Source organism: Elaeis guineensis, chromosome 1 (assembly GCF_000442705.2).
Source record: "Elaeis guineensis isolate ETL-2024a chromosome 1, EG11, whole genome shotgun sequence".
NCBI lineage: Eukaryota > Viridiplantae > Streptophyta > Magnoliopsida > Arecales > Arecaceae > Elaeis > Elaeis guineensis.
In genome coordinates, this window is record NC_025993.2 from 133,132,425 (window position 1) to 133,142,936 (window position 10,512).

The 10,512-nt window shown below is 36.9% G+C and overlaps 1 non-coding gene across 1 annotated transcript; it reads right to left on the reverse strand.

Annotated features, from left to right (window-relative positions):
* Positions 1-9,601: 9,601 nt before the first annotated feature.
* Positions 9,602-9,710, reverse strand: LOC140854971 (small nucleolar RNA R71). Its single transcript, XR_012138064.1, has one exon. It is a non-coding gene; the product is annotated as a small nucleolar RNA R71 (small nucleolar RNA).
* Between the last annotated feature and the right edge of the window lie 802 nt (positions 9,711-10,512).

A 10,512-nucleotide genomic window follows, 5' to 3' on the forward strand; every position in this document is an offset into this window, starting at 1 on the left:
GTAATAAAATAAATAATGATGCATTAAAAATAAATGTGCAGTGTATGTTAGTTCATAATCAAATTTAAATATATGGCATTATCAAAATAATATGCATATGAAATCAATCTTTTCAAAATTTAAATTTAGCTTATAAATTAATTTTTTTAAAACATCTGGTTTATCTCGATTGTTAAGAATGGTTGGATTAGATAATAAGTTCAGAATAATCAAAGTATTAACATATAATCTCTATTGACATGATATCAATATGTCAACATATAATTCGTATCAGTTGGATATTGATATTTCAAAATATAATCTCTATTAACAGAATATATATATATATATATATATATATATATATATATATATATATATATATATATATATATATATATATATATATATATATATCAATGTATAACTTGCATCGATAGAGTATCGATATACTAATGCATACTAGCACATATAGTTATATGCATAGTTCGATTTGGATTGGTGTAGGATCAATCTTCAAATCGAATTGACTTGAATCGATTTTTTAAAATCAAAATTGAAATCGAACCGACCATATGAAAAAATTGATTCAAATCAATCTGAAAAAAGAGGTTCGATTTATTGGATTATGGGCTATGAACTATTGTCAAATAGGCAACTTATCGAATAAGTTAAATGATTGCTATTTATTTTAAGTTTTAAAACCATGCTAAATGGGCAATCTATGGAATGAGCTAAATGAATAGCTTGTGGATGAGCTAAGTGGGATAGGACTACAACGTCTTTGGATGAAATAGGGTAGCTTATGATTTATACTTATTCATGTATGTGTGTACACTATATATATATATATATATATATATATATATATATATATATATATATATATATATGGGTCAGTTTAGTTTAAATAGGATTTTTCAAAATTTAAATAAAAACAGACCTATTGTTTTTGGTTTCTATAGTTTTTAAACTGAAATTGAACTGAATCTAAAAAAATTGATTCAAATCAAACTAAAAGTAGTGGTTTGAATCAGTTTTATGGTTTGACCAACTTATTGCACAACTCTAAGTGCTTGACCTTCACTAATAGGTATCGATATACCAATGGATAACTTCCACTGATAGGATATTGATATATTAGCTTACAATACCTACCGATAGGATATTGATGTATCAGCATATAATTTCTATAAGTAGGATATCGATTTATAGGTTATGGGTCAAAATCTATCTCGAATCAAAGCTTCTTTTCCATAAAATCAGTTTCATGTTTTAAATTGAAAAATATGCAAAACCATATGAAATTAAAGTTAGTCGATCGTAATCCAAAAATCAATACCTTCGATCATGCATCAAATAATATTTCATAACAAGATATATTCAATAAATACTATGTTTTATGTTCTTAAATCATAAATAATATGACTCAAAATTCAAATAATACTATATACTTTTCTGAAAAATCTAGAAAAAGAGTTGCATACCTTGCAAGCAAAACCAATCTATAAATCCATCTCTCTCAGAGCTTAATATTCAAAAAAAATATTTTTATTAGATCTTCATCTTGATTATTTTAAGAATAAAAATTCTAGGTTCTGACACTCTCATAGAGCTAGCTATATTGTAGAACTCAATTTTTCGATTGGTTCGATTTTAGAACATTCAAGTGATCAACTATAAATCAAGTCATGCAAGGATACGCTTGATGCTGAAATCCAGCAATGCTCGATCCGGGCCGTGGTGGGGGCTAGTAGCTACCTGATGGCCAAGGGTTAGGGGCCCCTTCATTAGGGTCTATTAAAATCATTAAGGAGAGCCTGGATCAAACAACCATAAAGAGAGTGGAGAGAAAAAATTTAGAGAGAAAAAAGGAGAGGTAGGGGAGAGAGGGAATGGAGAGAGAGAAGCGAGAGAAACTCTCTTTTTTTTCTCTTTCTTTTTGTTCTTTTTTTTTTTCTTTATTTTTTTTTCTCTCTCTCCCTTCCTTTAGTTCTTGCTGAAATAGGGGATTATTTCCCCTTCTTCTGAGGTAGGGGAGCCTCCCTAGCTGGTGGAGGCCACTATCGGAGGACCAATGATGCATGGAGGCCACAAGAAAATAACTGATGGCCGATGTCAGGGTGGTCGAAGAAGAAAGAAAGAGGACCAATTGAAGAAAAAAGGGCAATAATAGGATTCGAGTGTTCAAAAAAGAATTTTGGTAATTGCCGTCTAGAAACCATGGTCTTGGAGCTAGACAAGATGAGAAGCAAGATCAGTTAGAAGATTACAAGGTCTTTGCCTTTATTTCAAATGAGATCTTGAGGTTGGTCAACCAAAAAACCGAAACAATGGACAACATTCATGGAAGACTTGAACCAATTGCTGGCGAACACCCAATCCAAAACCATGCTTTGTTTATGAGGGTTGAAAGGAGGCTGTTGGTGGAAGATTCCGTAGGGTGCCGGGATGCTGGAGCAGAAGGCGAGATTGGACCTTTCCGAGGGTGTGACCTACAAAAAAATCCTGGTTGGAGGTTGCTTCAATGGGGATCCTCCGATGCTCGAGTTAGAACTCTTATTTAACAGATGGAGAGCATGAGAGGTAGAGTGATGGTGTACCTTTCTTAGGATCCCCTTGGACCTCCTTTTATGAATAAAAGTGGGAGCTTTGATTGGTAAGTTGGTTGGCATGATCCCGTCCGGCTAGGACATAATTCATGCATGGTGATAGAATTATGATCCAAGACTCTAGAGATATGGCAGTTATGGTTATCTTATCCGCTTTGTGATAGCTGTCACTTAGTAGATGTTGAATTTTGAACTGGTGTGCCAATTGATATCAGTAAGCTGAGGACTGGTCGGTTACTATCAGAAGTCGGACGCTCTGTGCCATCCTCAGGTGGGAAAGTTCAAAGTCGTGGTTTGTTCAGCAGTGAAAAGTTGGTCGACTGGATGTAATCAGTTGATGACTGTTATCTGGTCATACTGAATTAATCATTGGAGCATACAGATGACCCTTCAGCCTAACCCATCGACAGTCTCGAGGGAGTGTTATTGAGCACCAGTTAGTGAGCCTTCATCTACTCGGGCTGTGGAGTGCCGATAGGGTGGAAGTCAAGGACTAGTCGGTGATAAGACAACGAAAGCCATAGCCGACGATAGGTCAGTGGAGGCCCAGTTGGTGGGCCTACTAAGCTGGGATGTTTTGGGCCTTAGACTTCTTCATATCATCGGTCTGTATAAAATTTTTCTCAACATATACCCCCTACTCTCGAGTCTGAGCTTTGGTCGGGTGAAGGGAGTATACTTGCTTCCTTAAGCCGAGGACATGAAGAGATTTTTCAGTTGATGGGATGTATACAACTGTTGCTCCTAGATTGATTTTGATGATTACAATCAGATTGAAGGGATTCAAATAATTTTAAAATGAAAAAGTCTTTATGATCTTCAAGGGCAAAATCATAATTTCACTAAAATCTTGATTTGATAGTATCATTTGGTAGAACAAATGATTTGAAATCTATTGGTGAAAATTTCATTGTGTTTGGACTTATATTTTTGAAGTTATGAAGGTTTGAAGTGCATGAGTCGACTCATGAGTCAACTCATGGCACTGTGAGCTGATTGGCACGCAAAAATTCTCCTTGGCACGCTAGTTTTCTGGCTTGGCACGACCTGTGAGTCAACTCATGAGTCGACCCACAAGGCACGAGTCGACTCATGAGTCGACCCCTGCTAATTTGAGCCAAGAAATTCCAGAAAAGCATTCTCTGGTTTTTGCAACAGAGGTCGACTCATGAGTCGACCCCTGAAGCATGAGTCGACTCATGAGTCGACCCCTGCGACGAAAAATGTCAGCAACGGCTATTTTTTTGCCCGTTTTAATTGCCATTTATGCTTCCTAAAAATCCTCTAACGGCTCTTTATCTGCCTAAATTATTTTCTCTTGCTACTAATGCCATAAAATGCTTAAAATGGTGAAAGAAAATTGCAGATTAAATAGCAGATCAAATTGCAAAGAAAAGGTGTGGAAATCGGGAGATCAAACGTGAGATCAAAAGAGAAGAGAGGATCCGAAATCTGAGATCAACGAAATATTCAAGAAGAAGAGAGAGGATCCACAATATTCAAGAGAGTTTGTGAAAAAGAAAAGCAAGAGCATTCAAAGAGAGAATCTTTCAAGTCGATTGTTTTCAACCTTGATCTAGAGATTGTTCAAAGCTTTCAAGAGATCTTCAATCAACAATCAACCTCTTCTCAAGCATTCAAGCGTTCATCCACTTTGAGAAAATCTGAAAAAGGGGTTCTTCATTTGAGTAAAGCTTTTATTGTTATATTTACTCATTTAAGGAGCTGTTATCGTATTAATCTGTGCTCTAAATTTTCTAACTCTTTGTGAGTTTTTGTTCTTATTTTTGGAGGATTTCCAAAACAAGGAAAGGTTGATCCGAACCTGAAATCGGAGTGTTTTGGGTTTACTTGTACCCGGGAAACAAGTGATCTAGCTTGGGATAGCTAGTGTCGGAGTTTCCGACGTCTTGTATTCTAGCTTGGGATAGCTAGTGTCGGAGTTTCCGACGTTTTGTATTCGGGTTGAATACAAAGGATAGTGGATTGAAATTCCCAAGTGGGATCTTGGGGAGTGGATGTAGGTGCAAGGTTAGCACCGAACCACTATAAATCCTTGTGTTTGTGGTGTGCTTTATTGCTTTATCTTATTTCTTTATTATATCCTTGCAATACTGCTTTAGGTAATTAATATTGATTTAAAGCCATTGTTTTGTTCTTCATAAATTATCTGTTGGGCTTAAAATTTTTAGAAACCCAATTCACCCCCCCCTCTTGGGTTGCATAGCTGGGCAACAACAACTTTTGGGACGGATGTGAAGCGTCATGGCCAAGCCATCATAGCTGAATTAAATGATCATCGATTCAAATTTTCTCTTTTGTAGTGTGACATCGATTTGGCCAACTGACGGCCGCAGCTGACAAATAGGTAGGTGCCACATGCTACAGACATTTGGCAGGAGGCAATTTGGTATCTCTAGGAATTATTTTCTTTAACTGTAAATAGGAAAAAAGTCTGTTCCTGATTCTGTAATTGTTCCTAACCCCTTTTGTTTTTCTTCTCTTTTCCTATCTCCTTTGTCTAAGTCACCATCATGCCGTTTTTGTTGCAGCCTCTCTGAAGGGTTTCTGAAAGGGTTTTCCCACTGTTCTATTCCTCTGCCGTTTGCTCTTGTTGTTAGGTTGATTTTCTTGTTCTTCCTTTCTCACCCATCTGCCTTTCTCTTCTTTCTTTTTTCTCCAAACTGCTTTTTTGGCTTCTTCAGTTTGACTCGAATGGCGGGTTTCGACGATTCTGCAGGAGATCGATCCTCTCTGACAATGAATCTTGAGAATCTGATTGGAGAATGGAGCGAGATTGGGTGCAGTGCCTTTGGCTCCATACTAAATTCGAATGATTTGAGTCAGATGTGGATTTGGTACAGAGTTCTTCTAGAGTTCGAGTTAGAACTTCCTAGGACTGGCGATCAGGTGAATAACCCACCTCCTGATTGACTTGGCATGTATGAAGAGGTGCCCCAAGCGGGCTTAAGGTTCCCTATTCTCCCTTTTATCCTTGACATCTTTCACTTTTATGACCTTTCCCTTTGTACAGTTGTTCCGAATTTTCTTAGGTTTGTAGTGAATTTTTTGATCATTTGCATCATGGCCAGTGTTCGGCCATCTGTCTCTTTTTTCTGTTTTTTCTTCACCATCAAGAGGCATCTATATGTCAAGGACTGGTAGTACTTCTCTTCTTAGAGGAGGATTTCTCCTCTGATAAAGGATGCTCCTTCCTCCGTCCATGGATGGAAGGAGCGGTTTCTTTTTATTTCAAGCTCCTCAGTGGATGACTGAGACTTGCTGAACTAGGGTTGGCCAGAAGCTTCCACCTTCTAAGTTCCAAAATTTAGGACTGAGGAAGAGGATTATTTTAAGACCCTTAGGAATTTCAAAGTTTCCTCCATCAATAAATTATTGTCCGATAAGCCCTCTATAATGGGGGGCTTAGTCAAGCTGACCCCAGGGGTGAGTAGTGCAGTCATCCATTTTTTTTATTTTTCTTCCTTCCTATTTCTGACTTTATTTCGATGATTGCAGAGATGAGGCCTGAGGATCTAGCCCAATTGAAGAGGAACCTTTCAATTCTCTGAGGCTTGAGGATCTAGCCAAGTTGAAGAGAAACCTTTCAAAGAAGAGGAAGGCTCCATCATCAGAGGGCACCTCCAAAAAGTCAACATTGCCGTAGTTGGTCGAAAAGAGATTTTGGCCGAGCAAGCTTCAACTGTCGAGGCCACCACTGTAGTGGCGACCACCGCCCCTCGTGCCCTTTGTCGATGGTTGCGGCTCCCGTCTTCGCTACTCGGAGGTAGGTGTCTCCACCCTCCAAGGCTCGTGCTCTGACTCCTCCCACATCCCTACATAGAGATGGGGCCTGGCCTTCTTCGATGGTTGGCTTGAGTAGACTACCTCCCCCAAGGGATCAAGTCGACATGGATGTTTGGCTCCCTTCAATCCCTAATGATGCAACTTTTGACAACTGGAGGGTCGTTAGGGAGCTGATTGAGAGAACGATCCTTTTCACGGAGCTGGAGGGAATCGACAACATGGATTTTGATGACCTGCAGCAACATTATGTGACCATCATGCATCAGGTTTGTCCCTTGCTTCTTTTCTTATTTTTTGATCTCTTCTCTCTTCTTCATCTCCTTCCCTGACATGGGTTTGGTGCACATGATCCATTTTTGATCATCCTTTTGAACCAAACATACAGAGTAGAGATGATGAAGGATTGTGTTGATAGGCTGAGTCTGTGATAAGTGGTATATTTATTTTAAAAAAATAATATTAATTTAATTGAGCAATTTAAACATCAAAATGAAGAAAAATTTTTGAAAAATTTAATGCATATTTTTTTAATTTTTTAGATAAAAATCGGAGGAAAATAGAGCTAAAATACCCTAAAAAATAAAAAAATAGCCTTCGGTGTATGGTGGACCGGCTGCTCGGTCCACAGAGCCAGGCCGGTCCACAGGAATAGTTACGTGGTCCACAGGCATGGCTCACAGCGAAAAAAAGATCCTGAGTGCGATCCAACAGCTGAGATCTAATTGAAGATCGATCCAACAGCTGCTGTCCATTGTCGGTTTATAAAGAGAGGTTTTTGCGCGATCGGACGGTCGAAAATAAATCTATCATGAGATCCGACGGTTGAGGATGCTCCCGACTGAGAATAAGAGATTATCAGTGCGATCCGACGGTTCAAAATCAATCCCAGACACGATCGGATGGCTGTAGTTCGATCCGACTTTGATAAGGATTAAAACTATGGATTTTGGGCAGATCTGGGTGGTTCAAGCTCCATCCGATAGTCAGAAATATTCCTAAGGAGATTAATATGATTTCTAAGGGTTTTAGTACTCCTTTTCCTACCAAAAAATTATGAAAAATTCATCTATAAATAGAGATCTGGGAATAAGCTTTGTGAGTAGAAAAATTGAGTAGAAAGTATAAAAAAAATAGAAAAAAATTGAATAGCTTTAGGGACCCAAGAAAAAGAAGGAGAAAAGTCGGTTCGCTCTATGGAGTACGACGGAAGATGGAGAGGTCATCAACCATCTTTCCGATGTGGCTTGGCTGATCAACTTCAGATTCTTGTTACAATTTTATTTTATTTTATTATTTTTTTAAATTATTTATATTTAATTTTAATTTTAATTAATATAAAATTTATTTTCTTACACTTTAAATTTTTATCTTTTATTTTTTTGCACGTAGATGCTAGGATCTAATTAGTAGATCTTAGTATCAATTTATTTTTATATTTTTTAAATTTTTATTATTTATTTTTATTGTAAGTAAATGCTAGAATCTAGTTAGTAGATCTTAGTATCCGATTTATTTTTCATACTTTTAATTTTTATTTTTCGACTTAAATTACTTTCTCCAAATTTTTTTTTTATAAAATCAAAGATTTCAAGTCAAAATTCTTCTTCTTGTGGATTCGATCCGACTCACTACTTTCTACATATTTTTAATTTTTATTGAAGTCAGAATTTAATTGATAATCACGGTGTCTTAACGACAGCATGTGATCATATCAATTTTTTGGCGCAGTTATCAGGAAAGGTATCAATTTTAATGTTTAATTTTTTTGATTTTTTGTGACTATTGCTTACTAACTTTTTTTATCTTTTTGCAGAAAAAAATTTAAAAATTCAAAAAAAAAAAGGGAGATAGAAAGCTTCCAAGTTGGTGAGATCAATCCTAACCCTAGCTTTAACTATTTTTTTTTAGTATGAATTACTATTTTTTTAATTAACCTAAAATTCATCCACATAAATCTAATAAAAATTCCATGATAAGAGTAAAAACTTAATTTTTAGGAGCATTCATCATTATAGATTTATTTTTGGTGATCGCTGGAGATAAGGTAACCTTTTAAGTTTTATTAGTTTTATACATCTAATTTAGTTGCATAGAACCCCTTGTTTGAAATTGATTGTGCATATTTATCTCAAATCAATTTAAGGGCAACACCCATAACAAGATAAGATGGAGATTTCATCACCCTCCTTGGCCCAAAAACAACCAACCAGCATCCCACATTAACCCTAGCCTAACTAAAATCAAGTAGACATTGGCCTCTATTATTAATCGAGTTCAGTTCTGAGTATTATGGTCAAGTCAAGTGTAAAGTAAGTTTGGACTCACTCCTGAAACTGATGTCTAAGGCAAAAGATTATAAAGACTTAGCCTAAGTGGATTTATGATTATGTAATTGGTTCTGTTAGCTTACCTGGCCAATTCAATTGGTGTCTAAGGCAAGCAACGGGGGGACCCCCACGATCCCACCTCTTACTTGGCTAGTTGAAGGAAGTGAGAATAAACCCAATTTGTATCTAAACTAAGCCACTCTACATCGAACTGTTAGGTCTAAAAATCCATAGGTGTCTAGGTTTAATTGTTTGCTAACTTGATTGTAATTAACATTAAACCACAACTAATTCTTCTCACCTTACGTATCTAGGTCTAGGGCTCTTTCTTTCTTCTCTCTCCTTTTTCTCTTAAAAAAAAAATGAAACAAAAACAAAACTTGAATCATACATTAGGGTTTGCACTGGTATATGCAAGGTAGAAGATCTCTCTATCTTGACCTAGTTGAACCCAATCTGAGATTGAATGGTTGATTCATATTAAACCTAAAAATCAGATGGCTGAAGATCCTAGAGAACCACCTAGGTAGATGAAGAAATATTTTATTCCTTCCACCTATAATCCATCGACTTGTATCCACTTACTTGATATCCCTACAAGCCACTATGAGATCAAGTCGACCACAATCCAGATGCTTCCGTCTTTCTATGGGAATACTAATGAAGATCCTTACAAGCATCTGGATGAGTTTTTAAAAATTTATTCCACGATGAAAATTTAAAATTTTACTGATGATGCACTTAGATTGACTTTATTCTCCTTCTCACTTAAAGACAAAGCCAAGTACTGGTTTGGCACAATAGGGAGACCAATCCAAACTTGGGCTGAAATGCAGCACGAGTTTCTTAAGAAATTCTATCTTATAGGTCGAACCAACACCATGAGATGAGCCATCACTGGATTTGCTCAGCTTTCAGGAGAACAAATTCATGAATCATGGGAGAGACTTAAAGAACTTCTTAGAAAATACCCACACCATGGTCTATCTAAGTGGTAAATTGTTCAAGCTTTTTAGGAGGATTTAGTGACCAATACAGACAGATGGTAGATGCATCTTGTAGGGGTGCATTCATGAGTAAAAGTGAGGATGAAGCCTACACTTTATTTGAAACTTTGAGTGAAAATTCAATCAATCATGCTTCATTATCCTCCTACGAAAGATTAATCCTTCACCAAAAGCAGACAGAAATTTTTGAGATCAAGCAAATAGACTCTAGTCTTAAGGCCGACTGAACCTAATAGCCCAAAGATTAGATAAAGTCGACCTTCTTGCCCAGAAATTTGATCAATTCTAGCATTAGATCAACAATCTCCTGCACAATACACACCACCACCTAATTATCAGGAGACTTGTTCTATTTGTGCTAGCCCGGCCATCATGTAAGCAAATGTCCCACGGCTGCACAGTTTTCACCTTTCATTCAAGAACAAGTTCAAGCTGCCCAAGATTACTCCAAACCTGTCAATGATCCATTCTCTAACACATATAATTCAGACTGGAGGAACCATCCTAATTTTTCTTGGAGACCCCAACAGACTCAGGCTCAGACCCAAATTCTTCCTTTGTAAAACTTTCAGAGTAGGCCTCCATACCAGAATTATGCCTACAATAGAGGTCAGCCCAGTCAATCTATCCAGCCATCATATCAAAATCAACCATCATACCCACCTCCTCAACAGACTAATCTAGTTGATGATAGATTAAACCAACTACAACAATTGATCATGATCCAACAATAATTTATTGCTAGGCTAGAAGCATAAATAGGATAATTAGCTGAGTCTA